Source organism: Sciurus carolinensis, unplaced genomic scaffold, assembly GCF_902686445.1.
Source record: "Sciurus carolinensis unplaced genomic scaffold, mSciCar1.2, whole genome shotgun sequence".
Classification (NCBI taxonomy): Eukaryota; Metazoa; Chordata; class Mammalia; order Rodentia; family Sciuridae; genus Sciurus; species Sciurus carolinensis.
The window spans coordinates 546,019-572,929 of record NW_025920118.1 but is presented as its reverse complement, the minus strand read 5'-3'; the positions used below and the strand labels follow the sequence as shown (position 1 = coordinate 572,929).

The 26,911-nt window shown below is 43.9% G+C and overlaps 1 pseudogene; it reads right to left on the bottom strand.

Annotated features, from left to right (window-relative positions):
- The window catches only part of LOC124973616 (SH3 domain-binding protein 5-like), an 84,585-nt pseudogene extending 57,674 nt beyond the window's left edge, over positions 1-26,911 (bottom strand).

Genomic DNA, 26,911 nt, shown 5'->3' with positions numbered 1-26,911 from the left:
ATCTGGGGTAATCTAAATACTCAGGAAAGAGCATGAAGGAGGACAATCTAAGTATGCCATGATGGCCAGAGAGAATCCTTCACTGATGGGAAGAGCTAGCTCCCTGTGGACCAGAAACAAGTTACACAGCTAACTAAAGGGTGCCTCCCATAACAAGACCCAGAAAAAATTTCAGAGCTTCTTGGACCAATATGATTCAGAATAGAAACTGTGATTTATATATTTTTAAAAGGTTGGACTTCTCTCTTTCATTGTTCCCTTTATCCTATCCCCAAATATAATTAAAAAAAATCTCAATATAATTTTATCTTGGTTTGTTTGAAAGTCACATGACTTTATCCACACTCCGTATTTTATTTTTTTGGAATACACCCAAGAGGCTACCAGGGACACATAAGTGACCCATCCCATGTGTTTTGGATTTGTCAAAAGAAAATGAAAGATTTTCTATCAGTGGAAATTACAATAAACCTAAGTCAAGTTATCTCAAATTAGTACTTGATAATGGAAGATCAATTCACTGTTCTTCAACTACTATGTAGATAGTAGCAAATTTAATCATTTGACATTGGATAATTTTATAACCATTTGCAGCAGGAATTAACCTAAATAATCAAATTTCTATTTTTTTCTTTCCTAAAAATCCTGGAAGTTTTAAGTTGTAATGAACAGATAATATTTAATCCTCCTCTTTCATTTTACAAATAATAGTTGTGCTCCCCTGGAGTAATAAGCTCAAGCACACTGGTGACAGTCCCTGTTTTTGGTGGTGGCTAAAGGACAGGTATTTCTAAGGGATATGGGTAGAGCTTAGACCCACGGGATAAGATGCCCACATATGTGCATGCAAGAACCTTCAATGACTGCAAGGAAGCAATGAGGGCACAGGGAACCAGGCTTGGGAATGGAGGAGGTGCAGGCCAGAGGGGGACCTCCTTTGCATTTCAGAATGGAGCTCCAAGAAATCTGAAAATTCTACATTTGAATGAAACACAGGTCCACTGAGGAAAACTGGGCAAGGGATACATTCTGTCATTGAATATCATTTACTTAACCATTTGTTAGTTGTACTGATAACTTTCCAGTATTTGATATAAGGTATACATGCCTCCTTTGATACTTTTGTCCTAAACCCCACATCTGATAGGTAGTAACATAACAGATTGAACTTGGGGAAATTCAAGATTGTGCACTCAGAGAGAAGAGAAAACCACTCTAGTTCCCCTCATCACTCGAACTAATGAGCACAAACCTTGGCATGAACAGACAAGATCTGAAATCTGCTCAGTTCACAGGTGCCTCTCAGGATGAACCCCTTACTACATGTGTTGCTGGCTCTTTGCGGTGCCAAATCCACAGGTATTTGTCACCGCCTGCAGCAACAATTTGCAAGGGTCTTTATTGGTGGTGGACTGGAAACTGAGCTACCTCTATTTCTGAGCTGCTTCCTTACTTGCTTGCTTATTTATAGAGGACAGAGGAAATGAGGTTTGCTTGCTTTGAGAGGAGAGAGAGAGAGAGAGACTTTGCTTAAGAGAGAAAGACTACACTTTCAGAAATCCATGTCTTCTTAGTTTTGCTACTTCTGCTTAAAGGTGCATCCTGCATCCTGTGAACTAAGGGTGCGTCTATCTGAGGTGCTTTAGTGATGTATCCTGCGTACTGCAATCTGCCTATCTGCAACCTAAAGATGTGTTCTCAGTTCTCCGCTCTGCAATCTGCCTTCCGCGGCTGCCCCTACTCGCTGCTTCTATCTGCTTGCCGCTTCTTATTCTTCCTTTCTGCTAATGACTTCTCTGCTTCTTTCTGCTAGCTGCTGCCCTTACTGTCGTGCCTTACTTAATTACTGTCGTGTCCCCGCCTACTGCCCGCCTATATTCCCTCCAGGAGGTGGAGGGCGGGGCCACGCCAGTTGCGATCAGGTGAGGAGCCAGCTGCCCCATCACGGTAAGTGTGAAAAGGAACAGGCTCGAGCAGGCGCGCGCCTGTCCACACGTTGTATGGGTGGACTTAACTGAATACGGCCAGTGATAAATCACCTGAGTGCGCTTATGCTAATTAACCTTCTCACTGCCAATGTGATCAGGCACCGTTCTGACTGGCACAGCCCCCAACATACATGGAATGTGATTCTCATACCTAAAAATCCACGTTTTCACACATGAGGGCTCTAAGGTAACCAAGTTCCTCCAACTAGCATGTCAATGAAGAAAATCGTTCTTTCTAATGCAGAGAAAATGCTGGTTATGCAGAACTTATTGAGAGATGGCTTATCCATCTTCAGAATGGTACCTTCCTCAGAAATGCTTTTGAGTAATTTCTGTATGTGATCTCTATCATATGATCAAACTGTAGGATGCAATACCCATGTAAACTGCACATTTTTGCTGTACAGTGGAACTCCTCCTGTTGACCCTCAATCCTACACCTCAAGTAGTATGGTCAGTATATATACTATGTTGTGTCACAGAACAGAATATGATTCAGAATAATGTGACATTTCAGTGATGCTTTTGACCTAATCAATTGGGTAAGACTTGATTTGCATTTGTGCTCAAGTTCAACTAAATTTGTTATTTAACATAATGAAATACATGTATCTACAGCTGAAGTTGATCCCTATGGTTCTTCAACTATGAAAAATCTATAGCTATTCTGCTCATATGGCATCCTGGAAAAGTTAGGTCAGGAATTCAAGAATAGTGGACTCCCAGCTCTGTACCATCAAGTCTTCTCCAGAGAACTACTGCTTATGACATGACAGTGTAAACTCACTTTAACAAGACAGGACCTCTTAAAATGAATCATGAATGTAAGAAAGGTTCTAAAGTACCAAGGGTAAAGAGCCTCACTACCAGGTGCTATCATCTGCATGGAAGTGAAGTGAGAAACCCTGACACCCCCACCCTACAAACAAAAAAAAAGCATTACACATTATTTTTGGACAAATGTTCAGACTAGTTCATGCAGATTGAAAGTAGACAGCACATTTGTTTAGGAAAGATTAATTTAAATCAATGGAAAAAATGATAAATCCTTCTAAGCTGTAAACCAGGAAATGTCCAATTACATGAACTGGTGGGTAGTCTACCTAGGGCCAGCTGCTCTCTGCAGTCTCAAAACAAACCCCTTCCTTCACATTTGGTGTGTGATTTCAAGATTGGCAGAAGTGGTGGTGAACTAAAGGCAAATTTTCCTTACTTAGATGAAATAAATCTTTGTCCATCCTCAATTTCATTTTATTACTGTTTTTTATTTAGAACACATGATTTTAGTTTCACAGCACATCTAGAAAACTAAATGTGGCACCAAGTTTATTATAAAATTATTGAACTTACCAGAGAAGGAATGAAGGCTTCGTGAAATTTCTTTGGATTGATTCTCAATACATCCTTTAAAACAAAAATAAAATCTGTTAACATCTAAATAGCTATGTGCTTCTATTTTTCTATAAGTAATGTTACTCTCCAATAAAAAGTTGATTAATAATTTGTTCTAGAAAACAAGTTTGATGTATGAAAACCTTTCATTAAACACATGAAACATAACATGTTGATGGGGATAAGACCAGAACCCATGGAAAACTAAAAACTCAGATGACACTTGTTGAGAACAGACAAAGGTGAGGATCAGCAAAGCCTTGCATAGAGTGGAACAGTGGAAACTTTGGGATTTTAGATGCTGGTCTTCAAATTTAAACATTGACCTTAAGAACAAGGTTATGTGGGGTTCTTGTCTCACTACATAATAGGGGTTTTTAATTCTCCCCACTCCAAGAGCTTTGTAAAACTGTTTCTGTAACAATTTTCAAAATGATACAAGTTGATTTCCAACCTGCATAATTAGCCTCAAGAAACTACTGCACATGTTTTACTGAGGACCTTCTGCAGAGCTGAATGAGTAAATAGTACAAAATGGTTCATGACCGGCAAAAGGGAAATACTGGCTCCAAGGGTTAGGCCACCCAGTCAGCCTTCTACTTCATGTTATTCCAGCACCAAATCAGGGCCCACTTCTATTTATGCACAGGGGTGCCTGTGGGGCCAGTCCTCAATAGTGGTTCAGTGCTTTGCCCCTTTGCAGGAAGCTTCAAGCCTCCCCAGGTTCCAGGTCATTCGCAGGCTGCTGGAACACAGGGATGGAAGCAGTTGTTAACCGAACAGTCAGATTTAAAGGATAACTTGAGAAAGTGTTCTAAAAAAAATTTCCCCTTAAAATGAATGACTCAAAGGAACATAATTAACAAAATAGGTGAGGACATAAAACTAGGCAGAAAATAATTTCTTTCTTTCACTGGTATACCATGCTTGAATTACAAATATCTGTGCTACAATATACAAAGTCATATCAAATAGAATACTACAAATTTTCCTTCAGCCCTTAGTTATTTATCAAGCACAATGTTCAAGACCCTGAGTCAGATAACAGTGGGGTGGGGGGTGATAACTAATCTTGATCCTTGTTGTAAATGAACATGTACAGAATGCCAAAGTGAGGATGCAGTTTCCTTCCAACTGGAGGACCAGGAGAATTAGGAGAATTTCCTAATTCTCCAGGGACAGTGTCTGATCTGATCCTGGGTGGAACAGTCAAATTTTCAAGTTAATCAGAAGACAAGGACAGTAGAAGATACTGTGTTAGCAAAAGTGAATTAGAAAACAAACAGTTACTCTTCCCCATCAGACTAGAACTGTACTTCTGTGAGGGGGGGGGCAGGGAAATATGACTAGATAAGCACCGAGGCCTCCCTTAATGGTGCTGAAGCAATTCACTTCTACAACAGTTGTTTCTTCCTAGGGAAGAGGAACACCACAACTTACATTTATCCTAAATAGTCATCTACTCAGTAATTCCTGATAACTAGCATTGTAGGTGCCCTGTTAAGTGATACAAATACAGTGAAGAGTCACAGACTGTCTCTACCCTCACAGAGCTCACATTTTATGCAGTTTAAGCATTTGCCAAACAAATCAAGTCAGTTTACTGAAGTTACATTTTAACAATTTTATTTTCTGACTCCAGGCACTTTTTTCTAGCCTGAGTCTTTTTTTTTTTTTTTTTTTAGCACTACTCATTTATCACCCATTCCAGTTCATTAAATTGTTTGCACATGAAGAAATAAAGAAGTGAGAATGCCCCCATGCTTTAAATGCCTTTAATTAGACAGCACTCAGAGAGGACAGGGCTGGGCTCAGGGGAAAGGGACTTGTGGCTCAAGGTTCTATTAAAAGGAAAAGATATTAAAAAGACCCTAAATATTTTATTCATAAGTCTTTATCCTCAAGTTTCATATGTAAAAATATATAGGAGATGACAGAAGTTGTGTTCCAAAACAGCAATTGTAAATTTGACTGGAGCACAGCTTTTAAGAACTGTACCTCAGAAACAGAACCCCTAAGAGTTCAGATCACAATAATAAAGAGAAAGTTCTAAAAAGGTCCCACCTAAGACCAGGGGGTTCTGAAAGCCTGCAGAGAAGTTAGCAGCACAGTCTATTGAGAACTATCTGTCAGAATGAAGGGAAGAAAGGGGATGGGAATAGGAAAGACAGTAGAATGAACTGGACATAACTTTTCTATGTTCACATATGAATATGCCACCAGCAAAACTAGATGTCAACCACAAGAATGGGATCTAATTAGAGTAAATTGTACTCCATGTATGTATAAAATGTCAAAATGCATTCTACTTCATAAATATCTAAAAAGAACCATAAAAATCTTTCATCTGCAAGACATATCCAGCACATTCTGTCTTAACTGAAGAAGTGTCAGACTCCTATTCTCCTGTTTTTACAAACACCCCTAACCTTACCCAGTCCCCCATCTCTCATCTGCCTCCTAAAACCCTCCTGTAGCCCTAAAATTTGACCAGTAAGGATGCTGTTTCTTCCACCTTTGCTCTGAATGCTCCTGGCAACTCCATACTAACTTAAAATCTAGCTGTCCCTTGATGTCATCACTTCCCTTGAGTGCTCCGAGGGACCAGGGAAAGATTGTCTCCTCCTTGCTTCTCCAACATGGCTTTAAAATGATTTTCCCTCCATTCATTCTAAAAAACTCCAGGTCCTTGGAAGTTCATGTCATTTCTTTGTTGCATTTCTTTCCTGATGCCTCTTCAAACTGTCCCTGTCATAGCCCTGTTTCACTAATGTGTTGACTGGTAGCCCGTCAAACACAAGCCAAACATTACTTTCTGATTAGTCTTCTGTCCTTCCAGTTCACTTACTGTAGAAACTGTACTTCAACAATCCTTCAGTTTCACCAAGAGCTCCAAGTCACAGTCTGACCAACTTTTTAATATTCACTATCTTCCCACAAAGCTTACTCTCTTTTTTGGCTCCCTAGTAATGGCCTGCCATTACTTCTTACCATCACAAACCCTGAGCTTTGAATCCCCTCCTCCCCTTATACTCGACCAGCAAAGCCCTCTCTCAACTGACGCCAGTTGTCCTCCTTATCCCCGCCTACCTGAAGAATCACATGGTACTGTAGAACACAACTGGGTTGATTTCTCTAATTTGACAATCACAAACACGTTTTATCTGACTGATGGGATGTTTGGTAACAGCCTGAAGAATTTCACACGTGAAAGTATGTATTCCAGATTACGATGAAAACCCATAAGCTCTAGCAGCAGCTGTGAACAGCCACCTTCACATGGCAGCATCCCCTTGAGTTGAGTCACAGATGCTCCTTGACAATTCTTGAGCAATCTCAAGTGCCACTTCCACAGGTGTCCACCAGGCCACACACTGTTTTCACAGTTTTATCTCTATGAACTAATTTAACCCTCCCAACAACTAAGAGGTAGAGACTATTATATACTTTTTTGCATAGGAGAAACTGAGGCACTGAGAGGGTGTGTAAACTGCCACTGTCACACTATGTTCAAGGCTGGGTGGGTTCACTCCAGAGTCCCAGCACTCAACTACTGCAGGGCCTCGGTGCTTGCTTTAGTCCATACCAGGGCCTCTTCACTCATTTATCCATCTGCCCTCCCTGCCTCCCCACAGTCAGCACCACGTCTAATCCTGTCTTCCCTGTCTTGGTTAATGACTACATCACCCATTGAGCCATCCAGGCTTCCTCCCTCTGCCTCAATTTCCACATCTAACTGTCAGAAGGTCGTGTCAGCAATCACTCCACATCCACCTATTTCTCTCCCTCATCATTACCACCACCGATTCTTCATATGTTCTTCCCTAGTTTACTTTAATGGCTTCCAAATTTCTAGCTTCTACTGTAGTCTATTCATCTTCCCATAGCCAGAGAGACACTTTTAGGATATGAAACAGATCTTGTTCTTCCTGCTTAACACCCTTCAGTGACTTCCCATTGTTCTTTGAATAAAATATATCTCCTAGAGACCCTCCATGACTTGTCTGCTGTCAACCTCTCCAACTACTCCCGCATTGTAATTTCTCTGTTCACTTATATTCCAATGACCTTCTTTCCTGCTCCTCGAAACACCAAACCTATTCAACTTGCAGATCTCTCTGCCTACATTCCTCTCCTAAGGCTCAATATGGCTGATTCCTTCTCACCCTTCAGACCTGAACTCAGAGAGAACCTCCTCACAGAAGCCTTCCCTAATCACCCTAGATAAAGTGGCTCTCCCATCTTTGCTATCTCTCATCTTTCTTATTTCCCTATAAACAATTAACTCAACTTGTAATTTTTTTGTATATCTATAGTTATTTCTGCCTACCTCCCCTATCTTATCACTGGTATATATGTGGTATCCTCTAGGTTGTCAGGAAACATTTCTTGAGTTAACTGATTAATTAATGTCTGTACAGTTGACAATCTACTATTGCCTCTGGTATTAATGTTACAAGTGACACCTCTCCCTTCTGAATGACTGGGTACATTCCACTGTAATGTCACCTTTATTTTTCTCATCCTTAATTTACAGTCAGTATTTTCCAGCTGACTTCATACTTAACAAAGTATCCCAGAAACTAGCCCATCCTGTCCTCTCTCTTCTTGGAGAATTTTTTGCAGAGGTCAAATAATAGTTCATACCAATATTCTATTCTAGGATAAACTCTGATGGGTATCTCAGTCAAAGGATCCTCTGGAATCTGAAACAACCAACTCTACCATCCTCCTCCTCACTTCTCCATAGTTATCTCCCCAAACTGAAGACCCTTCTACACATGTCCATCATACTCTCATCTCTCCAAACATTTTCCATAACAACCTCCCAATACTGCACCTGTGGAGAAAGGAATGCTATGTGCTCTTTGATGTGAGAACCTGATTGAAAAAAAAAAAAACCCTCAGAACTACTGGTATATTATTATGTGTTATTACTGCTTAGTTCCAAACACAAAATGGAGAGCTTTTGGTCACTGTAGTCTCTTCTTCCCCATATAGGGAAAATCAATTAAATGTTGAATTATTAGTATAGGTACTAAAAATATCTTTTTTTGGGGGGGGCGCAGGGGATTACACACAGGGTCTTGTGCTTGCAAGGCAAGCACTCTACCAACTAAGCTATGTCCCCAGCCCCTTACTCCTGTTTTTTAAAACCATAAAATCTCTCAGTGAAAGTTTATTTTCTCTAAATTGAGAGAAGGAAATTGAGGACCTGATATATAATAGTTAACAAATGTTTAAGAGTGTATCTAACACACTTAATTTTCTCCATTTTATCCAATAGCCATTAAAATATTCTTTCTTGTCTAGTTGCTTTTACCTTGCTCACCCAGACTTACACACTGAAAGTTGATATTCAAAAGCAGATGGATTGTTTCTCTGCCTATGAAAATCTTTTTTTCTTTTTCTGCTACCAGGGATTGAACTCAGGGGTACTCAACCACTGAACCACATCTCCCACCCAATTTCCCTACTTTGCATTTTATTTAGTGACAGGGTCTCATTGAGTTGCTTAGCATCTTGCAGTTGCTGAGGCTGGCTTTGACCTTGCAATCCTTCTGCCTCAGCCTTCCAAGCTGCTGGGAGAACAGGCATGTGCCACCTCGCCTAAAAATCTTATTTACACTTGTATATTCCACATGTTTACCTCATTCTGGAAGCCATTTCTCTCCCCATCTGCCAAGTACAACTGTTCTCACATGTGAGGGGAGGCTCTGACTGTGGAGTCTCACGATGTCATAGACTGGGGGGAATCACTTATGAACTCCTGGGATTGAGAGTTGTTATATGGATAAGATTTTTGTTTTGTTTAATGACAGCAAAAACTCACTTTGAAAGCAAAAATTAATTGCAAAAAGAAATACCATGGCAGAAAACTATTCTTACACTATCTCTATATAGGTATAATACTGCAACCAAAATTCTAAACTATTTTTCTCTCATAAATACTGAGTTTCCCTCCCCATTTTCTTCACAAGATCTTCATCTTTATGCAGACAGTAAATCTACTATATTCACCTTCCTCTTTGATAAAATTATAATACCAACTTACTTTACAAATATTTCCTAAAACTCTATATGCATGTTATTTTTGTTTAAGGCTAAGTTTTGAATAACTATTACATGTCACTGATTTTAATGGAAAAATTCACAACATGGGGGGAAAAAGCCAAAGAGAAGCTAAAATCATAATGCATTTCTTCACTTCACAATATTCAGACTTGATGTATGATTCTGCCTGTTAAAATATAAATTATTTTTTCAAATGTCATTTAGTTTCAAAATGGAGAAAAAAGTGTTACCTTATGAATTCTTAGCACTAACCTACAGTGTGTTCCAAACATGAGTATGAAAATTTTAAAGTAAAAAAAAAAACAAACTCTAGTGGACCTATAGTAATGACCTACAAAATTATTATTGTAATTCTACTTAAATGTATGGGCTAAAAATTAAAAACATAGACTTTATTCAATCAACTTTTAGTCATAGCAGCATGAAGAACTCAGTGAATCATCTCCCCCAAAACAAGTAAAAATGAATAAAATTGTCAAAACTGTCATATCCAGGTTCTAAAGAACAACTGAAAATAACAACTTGAGAGGTGTTTTTTCAGGAAGAGGTATTGGAGTTTAGATAAGAAAAGTAGGAATCTGTGGTCTTTTGCCTTCAGTGACTTCCTTCTTATCTATCCTAAGCTCCATCAGCATATTAGTTTTAGTTGGGCAGCAGTGAAAACCAGAAGCTTCTTTCAGAAAGGGAAAATTTAGATTGGAGCACAGGACAAAGTTCAAGCCCAAAACATTCTCAATGAAAGTAACAAGCCCATGGGGAATTGGCATGGAAAATCCAAAGTTCTGCTAGCCTGAGGTCTCAGATGGGACAAGTAGTAATCATACAGAAATTTAATGGGGATGCACTGGAAATATAAAACCATAAAAATACTAGATAAGCTTTCCACATATCTCTGAACAACTGAGAAATGACATGCATGTTCAGGGGACACAAAGGAGGAATTGGCAGTACAAAGTAATCCTGAGGAAGGTGAGAAATACCTGTATCCATTTTCAAAGAAGGGAAACCTTACAGGTTGGATTTATTTAGCACAATCTCTGTCTAAATCATTACCTGACCTCTATGCAGACTCAGGGGAAACTGTTAGGAAACCAGACTATAAATATATATGTAATAGTAATAACTTTAAAAATAAACTTGGGAAGAGACGTTTGCAGCCATATATCATAAGGGAGATAGAATCTATAGGTAAAGTCCATTCAAATTACTAAAAAATTCTTCAGAAGAGAAAATCAGCTATCATTTATTATCTAAAATGTTTGGTTTTCAACAATAAATTATGAGACATGCAGAAAACAAATACAAATATGAGGTTTGGTTAAACCAAACAAATTTAGAATAGGAAAGTGTCACCCTTAGGGGAAAAAAGTATCATTCAGTGGAAATTGATTCTCTGTGACCCAGCCATTCATCTTAGCAGACAAAACTTTGAAGCAATTATTTAAAATATATTTTGAAAAATGAAAAAAAAAAAAAACACCTGCACACCTGTAATCCCAGCAGCTTGGGAGGCTAAGGCAGGAAGATCATGAGTTCAAAGCCAGCCTCTGCAAAAGCGAGGCTCTAAGCAACTCAGTGAGACCCTGTCTCTAAATAAAATACAAAATATGGCTGAGGATGTGGCTCAGTGGTTGAGAACCCCTGAGTTCAACCCAAATATGCCCCTGCAAAAAAATAAAAAAAGAAAAGAAAGAAAGAAAGAAATGTTAAAGACTTGAAAGAAAGCATGAAAACTGTTACTCCACAAATAAAGAAAAAAATAGAACTAAATGGAAACTGGAGTTGAAGAGTACAATAACTGAAATAAAAAATTCACCAGATGGACCTAATAGAAAATTTGATATGATAAAATAAAGCACCAGTGAATTTGAAGATAAATAATAGAAATTATCCAATCTGAAATCAGAAAAAAACCAGCCTTATAAACCAATGGAGAATATCAACAATCAATAAACATATAATGAAAGTCCCATAAAGTTTATCTCAAGAAATAATGACTGAAACATTCCATATTTGATGAAAAACATTAGTATATAAACACAAGAAAGTCAGTGAATCCCGAGTAGAATATGCAAAAGAGATTCACACTTAGATATAACATAGTTAAATCCCTAAAGCCAAAGACAAGGAGGAAAATCTTGAAAGCAGGAAAGAAAGATAATTTATAGAAATAGAGAACACCAACATGATTAGCAGCTAACGTCTTATTAGAAACAGTATAGGCCATAAGGCATTGTGATGACATATTCAAGTACTAAAAGAAAAACTATACACCCAAAATTCTGTAACCAAGAAAATTATTCTTCAAAACTGTGAGTGAATATCACTCAGCAAATTTTAAAATGGAACAATCTATGTTTACAAGGAAGAACCTGGACAGATCTCTAGATAATTATGCTAAGTGAGAAAAAATTCCTGGAAGGTTATGTATTGTAGAATATTTTTATATAACTGTTTAAACGACAGAATTATAGAAATGGGGAATGAATTAACAGCTATCAGGAGTTAAAAAGTGGGTGAGGATAGGAGGGTAGTGAATATGACTATAAAAGGACAAGGTGGAAATGTCCTTGTCCTTGGTATCTTGGCTGTATCAACATCAGTATTCTATGTATTGATACTATGATGTTATAGTTCTGCAAAGTGTTAATAGTTGGGTGAAACTGGGTAAATAATACACAGGAATCTGGGTAAACAAGACAAAAGAATCCCTCCATACATAATTTTATGCAAAACTACAATTATATCAAGATTGAAAAATTATTTCTAGAATTATGTGTAAAAATAAGCATCATACCATTATAAGAATGTGAATGGACTAAACACACCAATTAAAATACAGACTGGCATTAAAATAATCTAAATATCCATCAAGTGGTAGTAGATTAAAATGTGTTTAATTTGTACAATGAAATTTCTCTAGTAACAATAATGAAAAATTGATACAAAACATTATGTTAAGTGAAAGACACCAGACTTTCCATTTACAAGAAATTTCTAAAAAAAGGAAAATTTCTAGAGACAGTAGATCAATGTATGCCTGCAGCTGAAAGTTGGAGCACAGATTAACTTTCAGCGGACACAACAGAACTTTTAGGGAAAATGGAAATGTTCTAAAATTGGTCTGTGATGTTGCTTGCACAGTTGTGTATATACATTAAGAAATCATTGAGCTTAACATATAAAGGTTGAATTTTATGCCATATAAGTTATACATCAATGAAACTGTTTATAAAATTAAACTACTGCTTCCACCTCTTATAAATCTATTTGTAAAATTATCAACCAAAAGAAATTTCAAAACTAAGTACAAATTGAGCTACCAAACTAATAAGATTCAAGTTAACATTTCCAGAGTATAACTGAGAAAGTTAAAGATACCACCTAATAAAAATCTTTGGGTATAAACCGAGGAGTGGGATAACTGGGTTCAAAGTGGGTCCATTCCAAGTTTTCTGAGAAATCTCCACACTGCTTTCCAGAGTGGTTGCACCAATTTGCAACTCCACCAGCAATGTAGAAGTGTGCCTTTTTGTCCACATCCACACCAACACCTATTATTGCTTGTGTTCTTAATAGTCATTCTAATTGGAGTAAGATGAATCTTAGAGTTGTTTTAACTTGCATTTCTCTAATTACTAGAGATGTTGAACACTTTTTCATATATTTGTTTATCACCTTCTGTAAAGTGTCCAGTTGCTTGGCCCATTTACTGATTGGGTTCTTTGTATTTTTGGTGTAAAGTTTTATAAGTTTTTATAAATTTTGGAGAAAGTACTCTACCTGAAGTGCATGTGGAAAATATTTTCCCCCACTCTGTAGGCGCTCTTTTCCCATTATTGATTGTATCCTTTGTTGAGAAAAAGCCTTTTAGTTTGAATTCATCATATTTATTGGTTCTTACTTTGTTTTCTTGCGCTTTGGGAATCTAGTTAAGGAAGTCAGGTCCTAAACCTACATGATGAAGATTTGAACCTAATTTTTCTATTTGGTGCAGTTAGCATACTACAGTAACACAGTCACATCAATGTTTATAGCAGCTCAATTCACAATAACTAGATTGTGAAACCAACTTAGATGCCCTTCAACAGATGAATGCATAAAGAAAGTGTGGTATATATACACAATGGAATATTATTTAGCCATAAAGAAGAATAAAATTATGGTTTTTGTAGATAAATGGATGGGATTGGAGAATATCATGCTAAGTGAAATAAGTCAACCCCAAAAACCCAAAGGCCAAATGTTTTCCTTGATAAGTGGATGATGATACATAATTGGGGTTGGGGGTGGGGGGTAAGAGAAGAATGAAGGAACTTTAGATTATGTAGATGAAAATGACAAGGGGAAGGGGTTGGGAGTATGAAGGATGGTGGAATGAGACACACATCATTACCCCATGTTCATGTATGACTATGTGAATGGTGTAAACCTACATCATGAACAACCATAGAAACAAAAATTTGCATGGAATTTGGGTACAATGAATCAAAATGCAGTCTGTGAAAACAAAAGAAAAAGAAAAAGAAAAAAATATTTTATTGCCTATTTCTTATTTACTTACACTCATGGTGCAAGTTAATATCATAAAGACAAGACCAACTAAATACATCTTCTCTTACCATGACTTTGGCCATGAAGGATATGGCACAGAATTTTTTAGAGGCTGCAATGTCTAGACTACAATGTACTTCTTGGCAACTTAATTCTTTCACCATTTCTCTCCCTTCAAACTACTGGAAAACTTTACACAGTTGAACCATGATATGCTTTGGCTTTTATTTTTACTTTGGCTTTTAGAAGGATGCAAGTTCCAAAGCAATAGAACTTTTTCTGATTCAATCTATAAACCCAAAGCACAGAACACTGCATGACACCTTTGAAGAATGAATGAATTTATATATAAAGACCACATGCGTTATTGCTTCACAATATTACTCTGACTCACTAAATTACGGTATCATAGTCACTGAATGAGAAATTAACAATTTATTCCATAAAAAGTAATTTTCAATTTCAAATTATCATTGCAAAAACAAGAGTTTTTGTTTGATTGTTTGCTTTGTCTTTGAAATTACTAAGATTTGCATGATAGTAGTTGCAGGAGGAGTGTTATCATTTTGTCATTAGGATATGTAGTGGAGCTGGATGTTCTTATTAAAGACACATTAAGAAACTAAACTCTGGTGAATCATCAGTGTTAATGCAAATATAAATATGGTACCCTCCTGTGCTCTAAAACTCTTTGTCAGTACTGTTTTCCCACCAGACATAAGTGTATCTGATAATTTGAAATATACTTATGTTAATTTTAAATTAGCACTTAATTAAAAACTAAAATTTTGAATTCTTCTAGAGAATTCATAAAGGCTGAAAAATATATAATGTGAATCCCAGTTTAAGAAGCATTGGCGTAAAAAATACTTATGCATTTCACCTGGTAATGTTCCTCAGTTTCTTGAGTAATTATTTTTCATTACTGTTCTTGTTAAAAGCACAACATAGTGCTTCAACTAATTATTCAACTAGGAAGATTATTCTATTTATTAATTTTTTTGTTGAAAAAACCTGCTTTTAAGTAGTTTTCAGATCCAATTCATTCCTTCTGACTCTCATGTTAGAAAACTGAAATTTCAGCTAGGTACTTCTTTAAATGCTGTAGTTGATTCTTATGTTTGGGGATACTGCACACTGTGGGGAGAGAGAGGAAAATGAAGGCAGCTCACTGGTAACCTTCTGTCCCACTCAGACAGTTGATGGCAGCCCTTTAGGGAAGTAAGACTAGCTACACTCCTAAATTTTATCCTCAGAATGTTGGCTCTGAATCTGGGAATTTACACCCATAGCATTCAGATTAATCAAGAATATGGAATAGTGTTACATTGTCATTGAAAAATTTCCAAGGAATTCTGAAAAGATTTTATTTCCCAAAGTCTCACTTTAAAAATCTGCTATCTTGAGACAGAAGAATCTCAAGTTCAAAGCCAATTTGGGCAACTTGGAAAGACCCTGCCTCAAAAATTTAAATAGGGCTAGGAATGTAGCTTAGTGATTGAGCACCCTTAGATTCAATCCTCAGTACTAATAAAAATAAAATCTGGTCTTTGATAGAAAATAAAAAAGACAAATTATCCACATTTTTCAAGGTTTAGGAAATTCATTCCCTTCATTCAATGACATAAATAATTATGAACTAGAACCTACTGTGTGTAGACTGTATAATGTGCTAATTGCTGGAGTCAGCAGATGTGAATGAATGAAGTCTCTGCCTGAAGAAGCTTGAAGTCAGGTAAAAGAGACAGACGAATCAAGTGTTGTGATGCAGTGTGGTTAGGTTCTTACATTCAATTGAGATGCACCTTGGGGGCACAGGCTGGGGAGCATATAACTCCTGTGATCAGAAAATTTCCCCTGATGAGGTACAGATTGGTGAGGGTGTGGACAGAGGTGAAAGGAACAATGAAGATGTTTCAAGAAGAGGGGGCAATGCTACCAAAGGCACTGAGGTAAGAGAGAACTAGAGAACTTGGAACTGAGATAGGAAGTGTGTCTATTCTCATCCATATGTCCTGCTCATCCATTATCAGACACTCATTAATTATCTATTCAATGTCAGATGTTTGTCTAAGTGATATGAATTCAAAGCTTAAGATTTGACCCCTGTTACTCTAGAGAAACCAAAATTCATTGTATCAGGAAAGACCTAAATAATGGAAGACATCTATTTTTCCTTCTTTTCTATTTTATTTTAAAACACATACTGTTTAATGTATCATTTTAATCAGTTTTACATGAATGGTGCAGTGTGTTAAGCACAGTCACAATGTTGTGAAACCAATCTCTGGAGCATTTTGAGGGGGCAAAATGGAAACTGTACACCCACTGCACACTCCTCTCCCTTTTCCTTCTCTTTGGCCCTTGCCAACCATCATTCTACTTCCTGTTTCTATGAGTTTGACAGCCTCTGTTAGCTCATGTGATTGGAACGGTTCAGTATTTGCCCTTTTGTAACTGATTATAGTGGGACTTTTCAGCCTCCAATCATGAGTCAGATTAATAAATTCCCTCTTATATAGAACTAATAAATTCATACAATGGAGTACTATTTAGCAACAAGAATAAACAAGTACACAACTGTATGCAGCATAGGAAAACTCTCAAGCATATTGTTCACAGAAAGAAATCAAACACAGGAATACATTGGGTAATAATTCTTTTTATAAAGTTAAAAATTGGCAAAATAACTAGTAATGATAAAGAGGAAAGTGGTTCCCATTGAAGGCAACAGTACCTGGGAAAAGACTAAGAAAGGCTTCTGTCATATTGATAATAATCTTTTAAATTCAGGTAGCTGGTATTTGAGTGTGTTCACTTGAAAATCCATCAAGATGTTCACAAAAGATTTGTACTTCTCCAAATATGTTATACTTCAGCTTAGTAGGAAATAGGGGCAAGCAGCCTGGCTCAAGGCTACACTTCTAACCCAGTGCTCCTAGCCAATAGGGAAGGTTATTAATTTAGGGTCAAGAAAATAACCCTTGGTTTTCCAAGTCTTTCCTAGAGACCAGGGACCAAAGGTGGCTCTGAAAAACTGGTAGTGGCCTTCCTTTGCTTTCTAAATCAGGCCTTACTATAGTCCTACTCCTACTGGATTGACCTTTCCAGCTTTGCCTGCCCTTTTGACTAATTCTTGCTATAGGACTGCCCTCTAGTTCCTTTTTGCCAACTCTTACCCAATCTTCCATTTTAAAGATATTCCCAGACATGAAATACTTACACCTTTATTTAGCCCACTGATCAAACTATAGACAAAACAGAAATTAAGCTGAGCTTTGTGTCTCAGAGTGTGCCATTCCTGATTGTGATTGCCATATGGGGTCAGGCAGAAGCATGATAAAGCAGGGAGAGCAAGACGGGAGGCTGGTCTTTGAATAGATCTTCCAAGTATTAACTGAGAAATAAAAAGAAATAAAACACAGTAAATCAGGAACAGAAACAAAAGTAGAATAAAGTGGCTGAGAGCTGATAATTCTGATAACTCTAATTTTTCTGTGATTTTCAAAAAATGTTTGAAATAATCTATCACCGAGCATGACGCACCTCCCCGCCCTGCAACCAAGTCCACTCTCATTTCCATAAAGTGTGGAAACAGTGGCTGCCCAGGAGCCTCTGCATCTGCAGCCACTTCCTGTTTTCTCTAGAAGCAACAACTCCCTGGGCCAAGTCGTGGTCCCCAGGCCTGTGGACCCCCATCTGCGGGTACAGCAAGGATGCACATGCACACCTCTGGGTGTGCGCTCAGTGAGACGATCAAAAAACAACCTCAGAGCACCCTGGGAGGGTTTCTTTTGTCCCTTGATGTGCCCTTTCAAAAAAACAACGACGATTCTGCAGAGTTGCCTCTTCTTCCAGGAAGACTTCCTAACAATAATAGCAGTCCAGTTGCTTCAGCCACCAGGCTTCCACCCAGGTCTGGCACCAGATCGGCGTTGGGCCCTGGTGGATCCCCTCATCTCCTGTGTTTGGGCGTGGAGGGGTGTGGGCATCCTCCTGCCTACCCCTGACCAAAGACAATGGCCGAGGCTGGCAACAGTTTGAACCAGAGGGTTCATGGAACTTTAAGTCCAATGTGCCACTGATTTATTTTGGCTCATGAACTCTTGCTTGGCACCTGTTGGCATCTTGGAAAGTGAGATTTTTCTAATTTTAAACACCAGCAGGGGCAGGTCTAATTTTAGATGGCTCCTGTGCTGGGAGCTCCTAAGGGAATCCAGGTTCTGTTTTCTGTGGTACCTGGGGTGAGGCCAGTGCCTCCCAGGACTGACAGAGGGAGTCACATGTTCCAGAGGACCTGGTACAACTTGAACCCACCCAGCATCAACTATTACTTCTTCAGGTCTTTTATTTTGACAGGTCTCTACCAAGTCAAGTGTTCTTCATGTAATTAGACATACTTTTATTTTGAAGGGTCAATCAGCCAACACTTATTGAGCAGGTACTATGCACAGGTGTTGGGAATGCAGAGTGAGTCAAACAGAGCCTGCTGCAGAGAACTCAGGGCCTGGTGCTACCAGGAAGCCAAGGACAGACAGTGTCCCAGCCATGTCCTCAAAAGTTTGCATGCCATCCTGTTCCAAAGGCCAGCACAAATTAAGTACTATATATTTTTTTGGGGGGAAGGGTTACTGCATATTTAACTCAGGGCACTCGGCCACTGAGCCAGCTCCCCAGGGTGGGTGCTTTGGGGAGAGGGTGGGATCTTCAGGAGGTGGAACCTAGTGGGATGAAGTTAGGTCACTGGGGCCTGTGGGACCCTGGTCTCTTCTTCTCTTTCTCTTTTGCCCCTGGCCATGAGGTGAAGGGCTCTGCTCTGCTGTATTCCCTACTGTGATGTGCTGCCTTATCACAGGCCCAAAGCCACAGGGCCAACTGGTCCTGGAGTAGAATCACCAAAACTGTGAGCCCAAATAAACCTTTTTGCTTTATAAGTTGACTATCTCAGGTATTTGCTATAGTGATGGAAAGTCATCTAACATGGAAAGTAAGAGAGACACAAGTTTCAGAGAAGGGAAAGTGGAGAGACAGAGAAACCAGGGCCTTAGAGATGTTGTTTGAGTTGCTGGATCAAGCCTTGCCTGAAAGCAGGATAGCTCTGAACACCTCAGTACATGAAGAAGTGCAATCCATTACTTTGGGGTAGGGATTAATTGGGTTCATGGACATGTAATTTGCTGATGCCAAAATTAACATTCTTTAGAGTTCTGTTTATTTTAACGAATACATGCAGTCACAGAACAATGAACACAATCAGGATAGGAAAACATTCCAAACCCTAACTCTACAATTGCTTGCATTCTCTCTCTGTTCTCATTTTTTTCTACAATTTTGGTTGAGGCTAATCTGATTGGGTTTTCTATAATGTGCTTACCCAGAGCCTTTACTGATAATCCCCCAAGATTATCAGCTGCCTCCTCCTCTTCTTCCTCATTCCCTTCTTTCAAAAATTAGTTCCATGTTCCCAGGCCCCAGGCACTCTGCTGGTCGCCGGCCGTCCCCTGGGTTTGGAGGAGACCTTTACCCTTCCAGCAGCCAGGCCTGCTGTTTGGGCTGTCAGCAGGAATTGCACCCCTCTCTGGGCCTGCCCAGGGGCTTCTGGAAGGCTGGGGGTCTCCTGAGTCTCAGAACAGGGAGTGGCCACAGCAGGGGTCATGAGGATTCTGCATTTGCTGAGAGGTGGGCGTGTTGAAGCCACTTCCTCCATGGGACAGTGCGGGCACTGATCTTTCCTGGCTCCATAAACCAGTCGTTGCTAAGCAGAAGCTTCCCTGGCGAGTGGTGGCCATGGCCAAGATCAAGAGGCTGCCTCCAGCCAGAACTGGCAGGGGAGGGAGGGAGAGCAAACCCCTGGAAACCTGGGTGCCCCTGCCCTGCCTTATGCCTTGGGGCGGCAACTGCCTGAGCCCTTCTGCACTCATTGGGCACCTGCTGTGTGCCTGGGCCCTGTAGATGGATGTTCTCTCTATATAAGGACCCATGGGTACAGAGACTCGGGATTACAGGGGACTTGCAGGATCACACCATCCGGTCCTCTGTGACCACCATCTTTCCTCAGGTAGCCTTGGTCAGCAGTGACCAGCTTGGCATCCTCAACCCCGTCGTGCAGGAGATGAAATAGGCTCAGGGAGACTCCTCAGCCCAGAGTTCACCTGGGGACCTGGGGCGCGTAGTCACCTGTGCAAACCTGGGTTCAGTGTTGCTGCTGTCTCTGCTTCCAGGTGACCTGGACCAAGCCCTACCCCTGTCCTCAGAGCCCTGGTGGCCCAGAGACAAAATGGAGGCCGGAAGGGAAGAAGTCCATGGTTCTCAAACTTGTGCATACATCAGCATCCACGGGAGGGCCCATCCCCAGTGATTAAGTGCTGCCCCTGAGCTCAGGGGTGGTGCCCAGAGCAGCCTGTCTGACAGGGTTGAAGATGGCGCGGCTGCGGCTGGTCCGTGGACCACACTTTGAGAACCCCTGGGCCAGATGAACCCAGAAATCACTGAAGAGTTTCTTGCAAGTCCCATCGAGTCCTGTCACCCGAGTCCCTGCCCTGAGGACTCTGTCAACCCCGCCCTGCAGGGTCCATGTCCCTGAATTTTCTGGCAAACTCAGAAGAGGGGCCCGGAGAGTAAGTTCGACAGCTCAGGTGGGAAGAGGACTCAGAGTTTGGGGGTCGATATTCTCGGGTGGAACTGATGAGCGAGTGGCGCTGCAGCCCGTAGTGGGGGTGGAGGTGGCAGGTCCCTGGAAGGCTCTGTCCCCAACCCCTGGGTGGCAGGACTGGCACTGCTCCTGCCAGGTTGCTCTGAACTTCTGTCTATCCCCGGGGAGCCCCCAACTCGCCCTTGGAAAACAAAGGCTCTATGTCCCAGGTCGGTGGGGAACATTTCAGGCCTTTATAATTAAGTGTCCTGGTGAAGGGCAGCTGCTGAGTCCTGGCGCTGGGTGCCCGTCAGGTGGTGGTGGATGGCGATAACACTTCATCCTGCGCAGCCCGCTGTGAGCTATGGGGTCGTATATCACCGCCGGCCTGGCCAGGCTTCACTGTGCTGGGTGGAGGCCACGGGCGGAGGCAGCAAGCTGGGACCCTGTGGGAATGGGGTGCAGGCCCTGGGCTGGTCCCGGGGGCCTCTCCCAACTGCTCCTGGTGCACTGAGGAAGCTGGGGCCCCAGACGGAGGGCTCAGCCCCCAGGCTTTGGAAGAAATCCAGAAGCAAAACTCGATTCTGTCCTTTTCCCTCACTCCTTCCATCCAACCCTGCAGCAACCTTCTAGTTGGTTCTGGAATTCATCTGCTGTTCTCCATCTCATGTCGTCACCCCCCATCCAGGCTGCCACCTCTCCATCTCTCTCGCTATGCTTCCCCACGCATGAATGGGGTAAAACTCGGTCCCTGAAACTAACCACCAGGCTTTGTCGATGTGATGGAGTCAGGGAAGTCTATCAGTTACCATCAGAGTCCTGGGGGCTGACGCTATTCATGGCATTTCTGCCACCACTCACTAGGATGGGCCTAGGAGAGCCCTGTGGTCCCAGGAGGAAGCGGAGACATGAGGAAACAGGTAAGCCAAGCCCATTCACAGCAGAGCTCCCACCTCCCCTGCAGACCCCCCAGTGTTGTGATAGGTCCCATATGCTCCCCAGTTTGTGGATGCTTGTTATGCAGCAAGAGCAGACTGCTACACATGAGCCCTTACATGATTTAGGCCCTTCCGACCTCTCCAATCGCATCTCATTTATTTCTCCACTATAATTATTGCTCTTCCTGCCTCAGGAACTTTGTGCATGTGGCTCCCTTCACTTGGAAAGTCTTGTCATGGGCAGCCTCCTCCTGTCCTCAGATCCCAGCATAAATGTGGTCTCCTTAGAGAGATCCATCCAAAGCAATCTTCCCAGCCCGGTGTCCCCATTTAGTCTCACTTATGTCCTGCGTGAAACCTGAAAGGATCCGACCATTGGAACAACCTGAGTTTTCTGTCCTTGCCACCCCCTCCTTATCTGCTCTCTCTGTCTTCTTCCACCGTAGGCGCCATGATGCGGGGCTAGTCTCAGGGTCTCTCTGACTCCCGACTCTTTCCCCAGCCCTGAGCTGACTCCAGGTGGGTGGGTGTCTCTGCGGTTCAGGACAGACCCCAGGACAGCGCCCAGGTCTCCCTGGCTCCCCACACTGCCTTCTGCTTTGGTTTGATGAGGCCACAGGATGGAAGGCTGGAGGGCTGGTGGGAGCAGAGCTGGATGGGGAGACTAGCTGGGGCTCCACAGGCAGGGCAGGAGGCCTGCGATGTCACCACCCGTGTCACCACATGGCCCTGGTAACCACACCCTGCCCAGCCCAGAAGAGTCTCCCTCTTGTTGTTGGATGAGCAGAAGAAAGATCAGTTCTGAGGCAGACCTGGGGGGGCTGGATCTTTGAAATACTGAGCCCACAGTGGAGGTGACAGCCCTGGGCTGTGGCAGGGGACAGAATCCTCTGAGCTTCTCACAGTTGGTCAGATCTCTTCCCTGCAGACCTTTTAAGAGCCTTTAATATGCTAATGTGGGCTGGGATTCCAGAGAGGATTAAGAAGGACTTGTCCAGCAGTTGGGCCCAGGGGACCCTTCAATCAGGTACCATTTTGTGGAATCACTGTTCACAAGGACACATTGACCTGGAGAGGGTCACAAAGTTCTATTTCAGGTCCCTTCTAGCTCTGAGAGTTTCATTAGGCCTTTGTAGCATTTTAAAAGTCAAGAACGTTTATTTAATGATAATAATGTTTAAAAAGCTCTGAATTTCTAGCTTCTGTCAAATAAATAAGTGGGCACCCTGGGTCCCACTAACCCTCTGGAACAGAGTCCCGCAGGCAAGACCTTGGCTCTACCGTTTGCCACAGTCCCCACCACTCCCTACTGTCTCCCACTGTGTTCTCTTTAGAACAAAGTGCCTTCCTTCCTGGTCTGGCCCTCAGCTTTCTGAGTTGCCTCCAGTGACCCACAGTGTCATGAGCAGCCCCAACAATGGAACTGTGCCCTGCAGGTGAGGGAGGAGGCTGGCCTGCACACCCAGCAGAAGGAGGGCATCCGGGGTGGCTGCAGGGAGGTCTCTCTAGGGCTGTCTGGGCACAGGAGGAGGCTTCCATGACAACCTGCCCTGGGCAGGACAAAGTGGGGGAGAGGTAAAACAGACAGCTCAGATTTCTTCCTGGAGGTGTCTGGGCTGTGAGGGGCAGCGGGGACCCGGGGGGGCTGGAGCCAGAGGGGATGGCCTGAGACCACCGAGGCCCAGGGAGCCCTGGGAGGTGGGGTCAGGGGTGGCAGCTGCTGACCCAGGTCTGGGCAGCAACCTGGGTGTCTGGGGTGAGCATGCAACTGGGCAGGAGGGTCCTGGTCAGTTTCCGGGGTCCACAGGCCCCAAGTGCTGGCTGGCACAGGAGTCGGATGTGTCTTTACCTGGTGCCCAGACTGGTGGTTCTGGAGGCTTCCTGGAGGCCAGGCCTGGTCTTGAGCCCTTCCCGTGCATTAGCCCGTGGCCACCAGCATCCGTGTCCCCTGGAAGCTTGCTAGAGATGCAGCCTCTGTGTGACAGCCGTGGGGGAGCAGCCATTTGCCCCGGGAGCCCCAGGGGCGAAGACCGTCCTGCCTGGAGGCCTGGGACTCAGGCTGCTGGCCTCAGCCCAGAGCCCTGCTCTGGGTCCTGGAGGTAACGTGACTTCCTCTGGTGGAGGAGCTGCTGGCTTCCCAGGCTGGCCGCCCTCCTGAGCTTCCTGCCAGGGGACCCGTTTCAGAGCTGAGCCCCACAGCAGCCAGGGAGGTGGGGGAGAGCCGGGTCTGTGCCTTGGCCTCCCAGGAGGGAGGAGGCCCTGACCGAAGTCGGGCACAGTCCAGCTGACCTGCAGGCCACTCCCGCGCCCATTTTACAGACTAGGAAGTGGAGACCGCGGTGAGAGGTGGGATTGGCCTCCAGAAGACTCAGCCCCCGAGGCTGCTGTTCAGATGGCAGTGCCCCCGCCCCCCGGCTTTCCCTGAGGAGGGGACGGTGGCGTGGCCATCACTGCAGGGAAGCCCACTGCTCCTGCTCCTCCTGGCCACCCCTGGGGGCAGCCTGCTGCAGGCTCCCGAGCCCCCCGGGCCTGGTGCTCCCTTGGGAGCATGTGTCCTCCTGGTCACCTCCGACTCCTGCCGGCCGCCCAGGCGTCCTTCGGGCTGCCACCCAGGCCTGGCTCAGGGCTGCCCGGGCAGCTTTGTGAATGGTGCCCTGTCTGTGGGCCTGTGGCCCCTCACCCGGGCTGTGCGGTCATGTCCTGTGTGAGCTGTAGGTAATGGACTGCGGGGTGGAGCGGGGTCCCCGGGAGGCCGCCTGTCTGGGCCATGGGATGACGGGGCTTTTCCAGGCCTGCTGAGCGTCAAGTACGCCCACCATCTGGCCCCGCTGCCAAGGTAAACAGGGCCTCCCTGCCGCCTGGCCATGCAGAGCGGGGTCAGGGCACAGCCTGCAGGGCTCCCGACCCAGCCAGAGGGTCTTCACCGCGCACCCTGTGCTGGCCTCGGGAACTGGCTGGCCCCCAGGTCTCCACAGGTCTGCTGGGCCCTGTGAGGTCCTCTGCCAACCCCGGGTTCTGTGACCTGTTTGTCCAGCTCCCTCACCTGAGGATGGGAAAGCCGAGATCCAGGAAAGGGAAGGGTCTGGGAACACTCAGCCTGCAGCCCTGGGGGCCTGTGTGGGCCTGGAAGCAGGGATTCTGGACACACCCAACTATTTTACATCCGACCACTCTGCTGATGGGGAAACTCGGACAAGAGTGGACGAGGAGCTTCCCTGAGGTCCTGCTGTGGGGCCAGGAGAAGGGTACTGTCGCCGTAACAGTCAACAGCTCTTGAGCTCTTCATATCCCTGATCTACAGATGAGGGCGCTGAGGAACAGAAAGGTTAAGGCACTTGTTGGAGGTCACACAGCTAATTCTTATTAGCAGAGCCAGGATTTACTGAGCAAGGAGTAAATTGCTCCTTGCTGCCCTTCCTGTTTTGCCCTCCTGGTCCTCTCTGACCTCAGAATCCTCATCTTCCCTCTGTCGTTCAGGGATCTCTGGTGGAGGAAAAGTCTCCTGCATGGTCTGCAGTGCAGGGCGCCAGGTCGCCAGGCCAGGCGGGCTCTGCCCGGTGCACGTGTGGACAGGTGGTTCAGTTTTTGACTGGGGAGTTCTCTTTGCACTTCTTGTGCTCTTAGCATCTCCTGGGGGACTGATCAGCGGAGCCACCCAGGAGCAGGGTCCACATTATAGCCACAAGTCTCCCACACACCCCACATGGTGGGCAGGTGTTGCACCTGAAGCAGAGGCCTGGGGAGGCTGTGGAGGAGTCCCAGTGGAGGGTGCCTCCCTGGGAGTAGCTGTTGAGACGGGAGGCGCAGCACAGGGAGGATCTGGGGGTGGAGCTGTTCCCCTGGGCAGGGGGCCAGCTGGACCACGGGCATGTAGCAGGTGGTGTGAGTAGTGAGTTTAAGGACCCAGAGGAGAGCCTACCCCTGTGGGCACCGGGAGTCAGCAATGTGTGCCAAATGTGTGCTGGGGGCAAGTAGGTGAGTTCTTGGGCATGGTGAACCCAGGGTGAATGAACAGGAAGCAACCATAGGCTGGGAGTCACCTTCCTGTGCTAGTCAGCTTTCTGTTACTGTAACAAAATATCTGAGACATCAACTTAGAAAGAGAAAAGGTTTATTTTGACTCACAGTTTTGGAGGTTTCAGTCCACGATCTGTTGTCCCCATTGTTTTGGGTCTGTGATGGCATATCACAGGAAGACATGCATGGTGAGGTAGAACTGTCCACCTCCTGGCTGAGGCGCAAAAGAGAGAAAGAGGAAGAGACTGCGGTCTCACAATCCAGAGCACACCCCCAATGACCTAAAGACTTCCCAGAAGATCTCAGCTCTTAAAGGTGCCACCACCTCTGAATAGTGTGCTGGAGATCTGGTCATCAGTACATGGGGCTTTGGGGAACACTTGTTAGAACCCCAGGGCCTTTGCATAACTCACAGTCTTAAGAATTTTGCTGGATAAAGGAAGATTGTCATTCATTCTGTAGGTCTCAAGTCCAGCGGGGATCCCCCTTCTGTGTACCCTCCCCCAAGCACACAAGCACATGGAACTTGTGTCCTGATTATTTGTCCTCAGAGATGAGTTCAAAACTTCCAAGGACTGAATCAACCTCAGTTCCACTAGTTTTATACAAAACAAGCCATCTCCTAATACGGAGAAAAGTAGTAGACCAGTTCAGAGCTGTCCTGCCAGGTTGGTGCAGATAAATGGGCCCAACAGATGAGGAGACTGAGGCCAGAGAGGCCCACGTGCCAGCCATCACAGCACATGAAGGACCAGGATGGGAGAGAACCACGGGCCCTGAGTTTGCAGAAGCTGAAGTTGTTTGTCCCACCTGGAGGTTGATGCATGCGCCCAGAGAGGATCAAGACCTGACTCACTGCACCCCAGGAGTGGGTTCTGGGGCTCGCCAGGTGCCACCCGGCCCAGAATGGCTCCACCTCCAGGCCCCGGGAGTTACTGTGCTTGACAGGCGACCCTTTCCTCTGAGGCGTCCCAGCTGGGCCCCACACACTGGGGTCAGCTCTCCTGCCTGGGGACAGCCAGTCCTCTTTACCCATTTCTGAACTGTTTTGGAGAGCCCTTCCCCCACTGTCTGAAGAGGAGGGACATCCAGGACCTGTCCAGCAGGGGTGCACTGAGGTGCGTCACTGATGTGTCCCCAAGAAAGCTGGGGCGCTGGGGTGCCAGGAGTCCATTCCCTGACCTGCACCGCAGTCTCCTGCACCTCATCTTACCTCTGAGGAGGGAATTCCGGCAGATGCTTTGGGACGCAGTTTCCATGTAAGCCACTGCATGGTCAAGGGTTCCTCCTTCCAGGGGACCCTCCCCATCCCCCAT